Genomic DNA, 14817 nt, shown 5'->3' on the forward strand with positions numbered 1-14817 from the left:
CAATAGTGCAACTCTCCCAAATCACTCATCTCATATTCCTTCTGTAATTTGGCCTTCATCCAATCCATCTTTTCCATATTGTTAGCTAAGATAATCAAATCATCAACATAAAGGATTACAATCAGCAAGAACTCTCTAGATTAAATCATATATAATGAATGATTAGCTTCACTCCTTACAAATCCTTCATTGATAAAGAAGGTATCAATTCGTATTTTTGGTGTATTTCCAAATCCCTTACACATCCATTTGGTGTATTTCCAAATCTATTGCTGCTCCAATTGCTACAATGGTCCTAATAGTGGTAAATTTAGCAATGGATGCATAAGTCTCATTGAAATCAATTCTAGCATCTTGTAAATATCTTTTGGCAACCAATCTTGCCTTGTTCCTCACAACCACACCCATTGCATCTCTTTTAGTCCTAAACACCCACTTACAACCAATACTAGATCGATTTGTTGGAAGAGGTGTCAATTTCTATGCACCATTGTCTATAAGAGATTGGTACTCTTTTTCCATAGCCTTCTCCCACTTGATTGTATCTTCATACTTCATAGCATCACACAAAGATAATGGATCAGCAAGAAGAGCAATATTTGTATGTTCTTTTCTTACTTGAGGGAAGATGTGATCCTTCCACTATTCGCCACGTTGCTTTCTTTCTTTCAATGGATATCTCCTTTCATTAATTGAAGAACATTCACCTTGTTCTACTCTTTGTTCTTTTCCAACTTTTAAACCTTGTCATTTCTCACTCAATGGTTGGTACTCTTCATCATTATCATCATCCCAATCTTCAACATCTTCATTTGTTTCATTGCTGGTCCTTTCAATTGTATGAGTCTTTATCTTTTCAACTTGCTTTGGCTTTTCAATTTCATCATCTTCATTGACGTCATCTTCTTGTTTCTTTGTTGAATTCAAAGATGTGTCCACAAACACACCATTACTCCCACTTGGACACATCTCCAAATACTCACAAGCACTCTTGTGCTCCAAAAATACAACATCACGACTTTTGATGATCTTCTTGGTTTCCAAGCACATTAGCCTATATGCCTTAGTACCTTCACAATAACCAAGAAACATACACTTTGTACCTTTTGCATCAAGTTTGGACATCATACAATCTGGTATTTTTGCATATGTAATGCAACCAAAGGTCCTCATATGAGAAATGCAAGGTTGTCTCCCACTCCAAGCTTCTTGTCATATCATTGATACAAGAGCACTTGTTGGACATCTATTTCTTGTATATATTGTATTCACAATAGCTTCCACCCAAAACTCATAGCTAAGGTTTTGAGCATGAAGCATGCTCCTTGTCATCTCTACAATGGTTCGATTTGTCCTTTCAGTAATACCATTTTGTTGTAGAGTATATGGAATTGTGGTTTATCCAGAAATTCCTTCATTCTTGAAATAAACATCAAATTGCTTAGACATATACTCACCTCTATTGTCCGTACGTAGCATCTTGATCTTGCATTCACTTTGTTTCTCAACAAGTGCTTTAAACTCCTTAAACTTCCAAAAGCATTCATTCTTGGCTTTAAGAATGTAGATCCAAATCTTTCTTGAATAATCATCAATGAAAGTGAGGAAATACCTTGATCCTCCAATACTTATGTTCTTCATAGGTCCACATACATCCAAATGGACAATCTCTAGCAACTTCGTAGCACCTGTTGCTACACTCTTTGGAAAAGAGGTCCTTTATTGTTTGCCTTGTATGCATCTTTCACATATAAGTTTTTTTGCATTATGGCTTGTATTGCCAAGATCTAAGCCACTTACCATAGTCTTCACCTCTTTCATGCTCTTTACATTCAAATGGCCAAGGCAACGATGCTATATATTCAACTTGTCTTAGTTTGATGGAAACTCAGCAAATGCACCTACCTCCACTCCATTCACCTTTTTACAAATGAGGTAGTACAAATTTCCTTCTTTCAAGCCTTTGAAGACCTTATCTCTACTCAATATTCTTAAAAAATATCCATTCATGTCAAATTAAATTTTAAAACCTTCTATTATAAGTTTACTCACTGAAAGTAGGTTTTGCTACATCTTAGGCACATGAATTATGTTTTTGAATCTGATCCTATTGGTTTGTCCATTCACAACCACCTCCACCATAATAGAGCCAATTCCAATGGCTTCTCATGTACTACTATCTGCCAACACCACGTTTGATGCTGGAATAGCTTCATAAGTATGAAATGAACACTTATAAGGTGTCATATGCTTGGAACAACCTGAATCCACAATCCATCTTGACATGGCAGCCATTGAAGTCCCATTTATTAACGTGAATGCATAATCTTATCCTCCAAATTCATCTTGCACACTATTTGCATTCTCCTTCTTCATCTTTTTGCTTTTGTAGCAATTTTGAACAAAATGGCCTATTTTGCTACAAATGAAGCAAGATTTGACATTATCTCATTGATTTGAATAGTTGCCCTTACTTTGACGTGAGTAGAGTGCTTAATCTTCATTTTGGGGCTCTTTTTCTTTCTTCTTGGTTACTTCATGGACAAGTCTTATCGTCACATAATCCATTGTAAGTTCTTTTAGCTTGATGGACTCCAATGCCACAATAAGGTAGTTGTAGGATTCGGGAAGGCTCATTAGCAAGGTCATGACAATATCACTTTCTTCTAAAGGCTTGTCAACAGTTGCTAGTTGGTTTGTAAGAGCCTTTATCTTATTAACATGAGTCATGAGGTCTTCATCTTCTTCCATATTGTAAGTGAAGAACTTCCTCCTTGTATAGATGATGTTGAATAAGTTCTTGCTCGTATAGATGTTACAAAGAGACTTCTATGCTTTTGCTGGTCCTTTACAAGAGATAATGTGAGAGAAGTTGGCTTCATCTACATTTATTGCAATCAATCCAAAAGCCTTCTTTTTACAATGTTTGAACTCCTTCATATCAGCATCTTTGCTTGGAGCCTCTTCACTTTCATCTACAATATCCCAAAGATCCAAAGATGCCAACAAAAGCTCCATTTTGACCTTCCAATGGTAGAAATTTTTATCTCTAAACTTCTCAATAACTCTCAATCCTTCATCTTCACTTGAAGCCATGTCTAAAGAAGAGTTGTATCAAAAAAAATAGTAAGAAGAAGTCCTAATGCTCTCAAAATGAAAAAATAGATTTTGCTTCCTTAGAATCACAAAATCCTTCTTTGTGAACAAACTAGTGTTTTAACTCTCAAAGACACTCTCAACCTCACTTTTAAGACTTTTAACAAGTCTAGTGAGCTTTCCAAATCTAAATTGTGACTCTAATATCTCTCTTATACTCACAAGTCACCTCTATACACCAAAAGAGGCCTATTAAGTACAATAAGTAACTTTATATAATAAACCAACCATCAACACCAAAATACTTTTAACCACAAGTAAGAGCAAACTAAGATCTAGTTCTAGATCTGAATCTGAAAATTAGGTACTTTTAATGCCTAACATCAGCAACAACAACTTGATCTACTCCACACTTACAAAAATACTTCAAAGACTTCAAAAAAAATACTCAAGAAAATATGAGTGGGCTCATAACCTATTGAAGAAGACAAGTCTAAAGGCTACAAACACTTAGCATCAGCAAGGATTGTACTCTAAGAGAAGTGTGGAGGAAGATAATTCTTACTTCCAACACTCTTTACTTATAGGTGGTGGTTTGTCCACCAACAAGGCAACTTCCATGTATTTGATATTACATCCATTTCTACCTCATCTTACTAAAGCCTCGGTAGTACCACAATAACTTACTTTACCTCTTTGTTGCTTTTTTACTATTAGCAACATACTATGCTTAAACTTTATGTCGTTGTAACTAAGCAAGTACTTGCTGTTCTTCAAGAATTATTAGCTTCTCAATAAGCTATAGGATACAAGAAATAGAGCTATTGAAAGAAAGAACCATGAAAATTTGTGAAAAGAAGGTTGCCAAAGGTTTTGAATGGTAAGATTTAAGACTAATTAGGAATTTCTATACTATTTCTTATATTTTTTTTTTTCTTATTTTGAAATTTTGAAGAAAATTAGGTTATGTTGTTAGCTTTTCAACAAGTTGTAGCATGCAAGAAATAGAGCTATGAAGGAGGAAAACCATGCAAATTTGTGAGAAGGGAGTCACTGGAGTTTTTTAGGTGGTGAGATTCAAGATTGGTTCAAGGTTTCCTATTGCATTTCTGAATTTTCATCTTTTTGTTCTGAAATTTTGAAGGAAGTTAGCTCTTCTTGTTAACTTTTTAACAAACAAGAAATAGAGCTATAATGAGGGAGATTTTCATGAATTTGTTGGAGGGAGTTTGTTGGAGTTATTAGGTGGTAGAATTGAAGACTAATTTGAAACTTTCTATGCTATTTATTGTATTTTTTTTTTTTTTTTTTGAAAATTTTGAAAAAGCTAGAGCTCATTGTTAGCTTTTTAACAAGCTTAAGTATATGAAAAGAAGAGCTATAATAAGAGAGATCCAAGCTAATTTGTAGACGGGGATTTTGATGCAATAATTGAAGTAAGTGGCCAATTTTTTTCTCTTTGGTTTGGCTCCCATTTTCTCAAGATTTTTTTTATGGACTTTGATAATTTGAAGTTTTTAGCTTAAGTTAAGCTTAACAAGCTAACATTTTTCTAAATTAAATTAGTAATAAGTAAGTAATAGATATTTTAATAAGATGAGGTTTGGATTTGAAATTTGAATTAGGGATTGGATATATCTTGGCATAAGAAAGAAAATAGTCAAAATTTTGTACTTAGCCTTTATCTATTTTTTTATATTTGACTTCATTTGGGCAATACTATACTTCTTACAATTCACTTGTAATGAAGGATCATATATTATCTTGAGGAGGCTTGCTTCTTAATAATGCAATATTAAATTGGTCCAAAAATAAATACTTTCTTCAAGGCTTCAAAAGATGCTTCAACTTTTTTGCTCTATTTAAGTTTATTTTTATATATCAGGTATAAGAAGAGCTATAACTTGAATTTTTTTTTTTTGATATAGATCCTATAATAATTGGAAAATTTTTAAAAACATTGTACATCTTTGATTGTTTTTGTAATCTTCTAATCTATGATAGTTTAGACTTTATTTGAATCCATTATGATTCCTTTGTTGGAAATGATGTATCTTAAGAAGTCAACTTGAATAGTGTAGAATATACACCTTTTTATCTTAGCATACAATCTTACATCTCTAAATTTTTGTAATATAAAATAAATATGAATTTCATATTCTTTTATATTTTTAGAATAGATTAGAATGTTGTCTAAATAATAAAAAACAAAATTATTAAAAAAATCACAAAAAATTTCATTCATGAGATATTAAAATTTAGTTGGTACATTAGTTAGTTCTAAAGGCATGACAATATATTCAATACATCCATACCTAATTCAAAAAAAAATCTTCTATTCATTTTTTTTTTTTTTTTTTTTTTTTTTTTTTATACAAACAAGATTATATATTTTTTGTAGATCTATTTTTGTATAGATCTTTGTTTGATTGAATTGGTCAAGAAGTCATAAAATTAAAGATAGGAAAAACCTATTCTTGATAGTGATGTCATTAAGTCCTCAATAGTTTATGTACATTTGTAAAGATCTAACTTTTTTCTTCACAAATAAGTTAAGAGCTTCTGCTAGAGATTTTGAATGGCATATGAAGTTCTTAGCCGAGTTTTTCATAATATATTCTTTTAGTACAACCAACTCATTTTTTAATAAGATATAAATTGATATAAATGGTAGTTGATCTCTTTTTTAAAAATTAATTGAACAATCATAAAATCAATACTTTTGAAGGATATTTGTATTTATTTTTTTCAATAATATCCTCAAAATCTTGATATTGGCTAGAAATACTACCTGACATCTTTTTACTATCAAAAATAGGCATGACATATATAGCAAAAGATAATCCTTCTTTAGCTACAGTAATAAAAACTTTTGCACCTATGAATAAGGATTTGGATGTAGTAGGCTTATATATTTTTACTTGACTAATAAAATTTTAGATCAAACTACAAAAAAAATAGAAGTTATAAAAAATCCAATCTATTTGAGGATTATAGTGCAAATGAAGAAGAAATACTTCCAAATAGAAGTATACATATGAATCCAACTTAAGTAAATCTATTAGGATATTGGAAGAGATGCAAGCTTAGATAGTGCTTGACTTGTTGTAAAAATCCTTAAAATTTAAATCTTATTCCATCAAACTTTTTAAACATACTAATCTTTATTCCTACTATATTTGTAGAAGCAAAAATTCTTAGTTTTAATTGTAAGATTGCTTTACTTACTACTTTTAAATACACAACGTCTTGATATAGACTCTAAATTTCTTCCATAGGTATATGATTAATATTTTTGTAGTTGGCGCTTATGATATATAAAAGTTTTATCCTACGAGTGTAGATAAGTTTATAAAGATCAGTAATAGTTATAAATCTATTCTTACTTTTGCCAAGTATAACATCCATAAGTATTTCTTTCTATTTCAAAAAACTTAATAAATCTACAAATCAAATTAGACGAGAATAATTTGCAACCTCTAATATTGAATGAATTTTTTTTCAAAGAAAGATAATTTGTTCTCTTTGAAGAAAATATTAGTGTTAAAAAATTAAATGATTTGTTAAAAGTTAGATAATTCACAACCTTCAAAATAAAATAATAGAAGTAAGATAATTCACTCACTTCTAAAACAATATAAGAATAATGAGTTAGCACTCTTCTCAAATTATCAAGAACATAAATCTTGAAGAACTAAAAGATTAAGACATTCTTATATTACTTAAAAGGCTAAATAATTACTCAAAGATGATATGATATTAAACTAAAATAACTACTTTCAAAGACAAGAATACTAAGAAGTCTTAAAAACAAGACTAAGGACTAAAAAAGCATTGACAAGAATGACAAAGGTTTCATTGTTGCTTCTTGTGATTGTCGTATTACTTATTTTGGAAGAAACCTCCCAGAATAAATCCATAAAGGAGAATTTGAATATAGGGAAAGACCATGTATATGAGCTCTAATTGTTAAGGTCACATAATTAACCGCTACTACTGAATGCTTACCATATCAAAGAACACTTAACTTTTTCTCATACTGTCCACTCTCTCATATCAATATGATAACAACCACAATATTGATTTAAGTACCTTATGTAATTCACAAATACACAAGCATAATCCAAATCCTGGAACAAACAACTTCCAATCCACAGAATCTGATCGATACAATTCCTTTGATTATAATTCCTCTCCACTGAACTTACAACCTTGCGATAAATAGTGACTGGAAACTTCCATACATCATCAATCTTTCACAACAATTGATAAACAATGATCCATAAATAACTTCGTAAATCAAACATTGATTCATTAAATTGATTCTTTACAGTAGAATCAACACTAACACAAAAGAAATAAAAAAACTAAGAAGAAGAGATAGCACCAAGCTTATGCTCAATTCAATACTATCACAGTCTGGCATTTTCTTCCTCTCTTCTATCCTCCTTATACTACTCCGAGATACTAACTCCTATACTATGGATGATAATTACTTTTCCTGACTATTCATCCATTCTATATGATGAACCACCTTTACAATAGTTATCTATCCATGTTTACACTATATAATAGGTATCTATATTTTGAAAATAACTACTTATTCTACATAGCCCCACTCCTAACTATGCAGCATCCCCGCAAACACAGTATTGATAAACAAAAACCATTTTTTTTTTTTTTTTTTTTAAACTGGATTATTTAATCTCTTCAATTTTTGGCGCTGGCTCCATTTGATCTTGTTCCAACACTATATCTTCTTCCTCCAACTCATCCTAAATCTCTGTCATTAATTGAACTGTTAAATCTTTATTATACGCTCCAATTTCTTGAACCTGAACTTCCAATTGGAGGATTCTGCCATCTTTAGCTTGAAGTTGTTGTTGTTATTGCAATTTTTCCTCCAATTTTCTAATTCTTACTTTTGTTGAGGCAGATGTCTCTGACTGACCAATTCTGACCAAATCACTTTCCAATTTCATTACTGTTTCCTTCAAAACAATAATTTTTACTTGTAGCTCATCCATTTTATTTCAATATTGGTCACCCAATTATTTCTTTTCAAACTCCAATGCCTCCTTTTTCTCTCATTCCATCTTCAACTGAGCGTTCATCTTCTCTTATTTCAATCTATATGATTTACGAGTTTGAAGTAATTCTTGCTTTTGATTTTTCAGGATATGCTCAATCCTCTGTTTTTCCTTTGACCAATTTTCCACTCTTTCATCCAATTCACGCTTCACTTGCATCTTAAATTCTAATTCTACCTTGATGACTTGTTCCTGTTTCCTAATTTTGTAATTTTGCTCCAATATTATTTTCTTGCTCACTTCTACTTGCCTTTTTAAGCTACCCTCATCTTCGAGCTTACTCATCGTAAGTTACAGCTGAAAAATTTGATTCAATATAACTTCTTTAAGATTCCACCCTTTCGTTACATCCTGTTGAAATCTTAAATGGTTACTTTTTCTTGGAATTGGTATTGATGTCGTCATCTCTATTGTCGACCAAATTGGAACTCGCTCTAGTGTAGATATTGGTCTTACTTCCCGTTCTGCCGCTTTATTGGATTCTTCTACTTCATACACTATTATTCCTGGACTAACTGTTCCCATTTGCAAACTTGGAACTACTGATTGAGATTCCTATTTTAATGTATACTCAATCACTGAGTTTACATAATTGGAACATAATAGTGAAGCAAACTTCCCCGTCTTCCGCTGTCGTGTTGTAACACGAGTATACAGTGAAAATAAAAAGAAAGGAGAATTTTATTAATATTCAGTTACCTCAAATATTGGGAGCAACGACCAACTCCTGTACAAATACTGAGTGGCCAGGTTCAGTCACCCCGTTACAGTCAGCCGGGGCATACTGAAATGCTCCGTTCAATTCCAATAATAAGAGTCAGTAGGAAGAGAAGGACCAATTCACACGACGGGTTCGAAGAGCCAATTGGATCCAATTTTGAGAATCCAATCCGGGTCCTCTTACCCAATATGAACCCTGAATTGGCCGGGCAACCCAATACAGATCCAATTACGGGAACATCCAGGTTACTACTGGACTCTTATCCAATATGAGACCTGAATTGGCCGGTCAAATTAATGCAATCTAATTACGGGAAATCCAGGTCTTACTACGGGTCTTAGCCAATCTGACATGAGGACGAATTTGACACAATTATGCGAACATCTAGGTTACTACGGGCATCTTTCCCAATATGGGACCTGAATTGGTCGGGCGACTCAATGTGCACCCGAGTACGGGGTTTCGATTTTGTTTCAGGCTGTCCTGTTCTCTGTGCCATTTCAGGGAACGTTGTTTGCGGTAAATGGATCTCTTAAAGGTAAAAACGGAAGAGAAGGCCTTGATGACGTGAGCCAATTTTGGATCTAAGCTTTGACGGCGGGAGCCAATTTCGGATCCAAGACAGAAGATTGAAGGAATTCAAGAGGATAAGGTTAGGGGGAGAATAAGTTTGAAGGGGAATCGGGGGAGCGGGGAGAAAGCTTTTAGAAGGTTACTAGTTCGGTTTTCATTGGAGGTTTTTTGAAGATCAAGGGGATTAGAGAGAGGGGGCTTCATGCTTTGGGTCGGGGAAGGAAAGACATAGAATTTGGATTTTTTTCTTCGTAGAGTTTTGGGAAGACTGAGGCAATCGCTGCTGAAGTCAGTATTGTAATGGTGAATCGGGATTTTTAATGAAGTGGGTTTGAATACTCTTGACTGTTTTGTGAAATCGAGTTACGCCTGTGATTGAAGGATTAAAAGGGTGTCTATAGGATTGAGTATGCGGAGTGAATGAAATTTATTGGGTTAATCTAACAAGACAGTCAGTGGATACAAGATCGTAAGTATAAAGCGGTATTGAAGATTAACAGTTTGGGTTGTTTGGGGTTCTCTGTAATGTCTAGAAACCTACCGGCTGGGGCAAAAAGGACTTCGACAAGCAGTCAAAGAGCACCCGTATAGATTTACGGTACATTGTTGCAGTCGTTTATATTCCAGCGGTCAAAAACTGATAGACTGCTTGACTATCGGTGAATCTCCATACTACCTTCTACAGCCAGACGCCCGGCGCGTTCTTGAGCAAAAAAGCACGTAATATGACACCGCTTAGCTTATATTTCTGCATGTATCCTTGTGGCCACATAAGCTGCCCAATTGAATACCATGCCTTCTAGCATTCCTATCGCAAAAAATAGTAATCGCTTTGCCGTATAGGTGGTATGCTGATTCAATGCTAATCGCTTCTGAACGAATCGCATCTATTCCAAAAGTTCGGGCGTAAGTGCTTCTTGTACCTTCCATCCTTGATTTTGTTCGAGAGACGACATTCTTCCTTTGAAGTAGCTTCTTGACCTAAAGTCATTTGATGCACCTCTTCCCACCTCAAGCTCTCCAGTTGATAAATACAAGAACTTGTGTAAGATATTCTCATCTATCCCAATAAGGACTTCTCTTATCACACTCGAACCATCTTCTGGATCATAATTTTTTATATATTCTGCCACTCGTTCTACATCAATTCGTGGTAGTTTATCCGATCCTCGCAAAAATATAAATAACTATAAATTTCTAAAATCTTTTTGCCTTTTCAATGACCAACAGATATCTAACTTCATCGGTTCCATATTGGTGATAACTACAAGAGACGACAATCCCAGATCACACTTAGACCTCACATTGTGACGACTTTTCGATCGTTCTGATACTCTCTTTGCTCTTTCCATTGACATTGTGAAAATCAAACTTTCAATACTTCATCGCGCTAACACTATTGCTCATTACTATCGTAAAGCTTATAGTTCAAAGCACAATGTCTGAAATTTGCAACAATGAAACCTTCTATGAGTGCCCTGCTCCTAACTGCTTATTCGGGGTCTGAATCAAGAACATCTAATCTAATGTACCTTAATCTCATATCTAATCAAGAATGTCTAATTTTCGTGACTAGTCAGTTTCAGTACCCAAAACTAACCATCAATCGTTTCCTAACTATCACAACCTTTCCAATCCTTTTGGTAATCATTATTACGGAGACTCCCTCCCTCCACTAAGTAAATTTGTCCTGGATTTACGTATAATACAGACGTAACCAATTTCCATTAACCCGTATTGTGAAGTGGATTCCTAGAAAATCTTCCAATTGAACGGAATTATTAGGAAAATCTTCCACCACCTGATATTGCCTATGCCATCGTACTTGAAATTTACTAAAAAAGTTGTTAAAGTGGCTATCATAAAGTAGTACCAAATCATTGGACATGAAATATTTTGGTTGTACCTTATTGTTGTAATAACTCTTTCGGTGGCGTTATGTAGCTTCCATGATCAAGAGAGCCATAGTCCTAGCTTCATTCAATTTCTCCAATTGGACTAACTTATATTGAAGAGATTTTCTATCTCTCATATGTTCATTGAACGCAATTCGTAAACTTTGGACCTCCAATTCAATTGGTAGAATTGTCTCCTGACCATATACCAATTGAAATGGATTAGAATTGGTAGTTACTTTATTCATACTATGGTATGCCTATAAAGCTGCAAACAATTTAGTGTCCCAATCGGTTCCCTTTCCTAAAATAGTCTTTATTAAGATCTTACATAGGATATCATTGGTCTTTTCTATCTATCCATTGGCTCATGGATGATAAGGTGTAGTTTTGCGATGCTTGATCTTATACTTTGCTATTAATGCTTCAATTGTTGCATTAATAAGATATGTTCCATGATCACTAACCAATTCTTTTGGATAGCCAAAATGAGTGATAATATTCTCATATAAAAATGTTGCTAGGATATTGGCATTATCAGTTTTTATTACCGTGGCCTCCGCCCATTTGGTGACATAATCGGTAGCTACTAGAATATAACATTTATGTCTATTTTGAGAGGCAGGTGCAATGGGTCCTAGAAAGTCAATACCTTATTTTTCGAATGGTATTTGTGTCAAAATTGATACCAATGGCATTGGAGAAGTTCCAATAAGGCAAGTAATTTGTTGGCAAAGATCACAATGACGAATATATTGGTGTGCATCCGAAAACATCATTGGCCACCAATATCCAGCTATTAAAGTCTTACGTGCAGTACTATCACCCGTAAAATGTTGTCCACAATTGTCCAAATGACATCCTTCTAAAATTGTACGAATTTCACTTTGAAAGATGCAACGACATAAAATTCCATCCCACCCTTATTTTTACAAGGCATTTCTAATCATGATATATGGCGCACTTTTTAATATCAGATGCTTCTTTAATTTTTCATTATAAGAAATTAAAAAAGTCTGAAACGTTAGATATTGGATCAATTCACTATATTCGGGTGTAATGACATCTACAGCAAATAATTGTGCATCTGGAAGAGCATCCTTTACCGGCTCATTACCTAGTATACTAGATAAATGGGATAAGTGATCCGCATTGGCATGTTTCTTGCCAGATCAAATGTTAATCATAAAGTTGAATTCCTGGAGAAGTAACACCTATCGAGCAATTCGTCCACTCAATTGAGGTTTATTTATCATGTACTTAAGTGCATCATGATCAACGTGGAACACAAATGAATATCCAAGTAGATAGTGGCAAAATTTTTGTATAGAGTAGATCATTCCAGGGCTTCTTGCTTGGTAATATTCTAATTTCGTTCTGCAGCAACGAATTATCGGCTCATATAATATATGAGATGATTTAATACTTTTTCATCCTTTTGACTGAGAATGGATCAAATAGCAATATTTGATGCATCCACATAGACATGAAACAATTTTGTCCAACAAGATGTTACAAGAATTGGGACAGATACCAATTTCCGTTTCAATTTGTCGAATGTGAAAGTATAATCTTCAGTCCATATTGGGCTAGATCCATCTGACACAGGTTTCTTTAACAAATAAGTTAATGGTTGATGGATAACCACAAAGGATTCAATAAAACGCTGATAGTAGCTGACATGGCCAATGAAACTGTGCACGCCCGACACCATATCCGGCTTTGGTAAACCCAATATATAAATAACTTTATCGGGGTCTATAGCGATACCTTCAACAAAGACAATGTATTCCAATAGCTTTTCCAATGGTATGCCAAATTGATACTTCTCTAAATTTAGAGATATCCCATACTTATCGCATTGATTCAAACAGTTATCCAGACATACTAGATGTTGAGCCGTTGTGCTAAAGGTGCAGAAATCGTCTAGAAATATCTCCATTGATAAATGTAGGTAATCTTGAAACACTTGTGTCATTACTCATTGAAAAGTAGTTGGGGCATTACATAACCCAATTGGCGATATCCATGCACTATATGGAACACAATAAATAAAATCCACGTCAAGAAGTTTATTTAATTCCTCTTTCACTAAAAGAAAATATTTTGGGTTAAGCCAGTATTGTCTTTGATGAACTGACATAACACCCTTCTCCAAAATAATCTAGTGCTCACACACATTGGCTGGAATCTCTTTCAAATCCACATACGACCATGCAAAGGTAGATTTGTGTGATTGTCGTTTTACTTACTCTAACTAATCTAATTAGAGTAAACCTGTATAGGAGAATTCGAACACAGGGAAAGAATACCGCATGAGCTTACACATTAGGGTCATACAATTAACTGTATTCCGCACTACTTAAAATATCCAAGAAACACTACAATGCTTTCTACTTCCTAATAATACTCCACCATCACTAATAACAATAACATGTAATCCCGTACTATCCTAAATAATAGGAAATATTCATACTATAATCCAAATTCTGGAGTTCTTCACCATTAACTGCCTTCACATTACAGTGTTTCACACAAACACAGACTCATTCTCTCTGCTGAACTACAATCAGATTTCAGCATTCAATCTTTCTTCTTCCCATTTAATAACAATCATACTTCCATTCCATAATTCACTTTCACAATATTCAGAAACTCTTAATCTTGTTATTCAAAGAAAATAACAAACAAAAGAAAAGAGGTAGCACCAAGCTTACCCCGGCTCACACTATCACAGTCTGGCCCCTACTTCCTCTCTTCCATCTTCCTTATGCTACCACGAGATACCAACTGCTACATCTCTAATGAAAACTGCTTTTCCTAACTATTCATCCATTTTATCTATTGAACTACCTTTTCAATAGTCATCTATCCCTGTTTATACTATAAACTAAGTATCTACAATTTAGCAAATAACTACTTATTCTACATAGCCCCACTCCCATCTATGCAGCGTCCTCGCAAACATAGAACCGATACATAACTAAAAAAAAACTTCTCCAAAATTTCTATTTATCTGATACACCCAATTGATCAATTACTACATTATCTGTTATTGGTTCCATCAATTCTGGCTCTAGTGGTACGTCTTCACTTCCAATATTTCAAGTGACTCCTTTCTCAACTAGGTTGAAAGATCTTCATTGTATTCTCCCAATTTCCAGACCTGAGCTTCCAGTTTCAAGATCTGGGCATCGCGAAGTTCCAACTGATGTTACTGCAGACTCATCCCTTCTGGGACATCTTCAATCGACACTTCAGATTGCCTCCTCAAAGTTAACTCTTCCGTCAGTTTTGACACCTCATTTTGTAAAACTTCAATTTCAAACCTCATTTTCTCCATTTCACATCTCAATTGGTCTTTCAATAACGCTTTCTCTGTCGCCAATAACTCTGTCTTGTCCACATCCGATTGCAACTGACATTTGAACTTCTTCCATTC

Source organism: Physcomitrium patens, chromosome 24 (genome assembly GCF_059467195.1).
Source record: "Physcomitrium patens ecotype Gransden chromosome 24, ASM5946719v1, whole genome shotgun sequence".
In the NCBI taxonomy this organism is placed as follows: Eukaryota; Viridiplantae; Streptophyta; class Bryopsida; order Funariales; family Funariaceae; genus Physcomitrium; species Physcomitrium patens.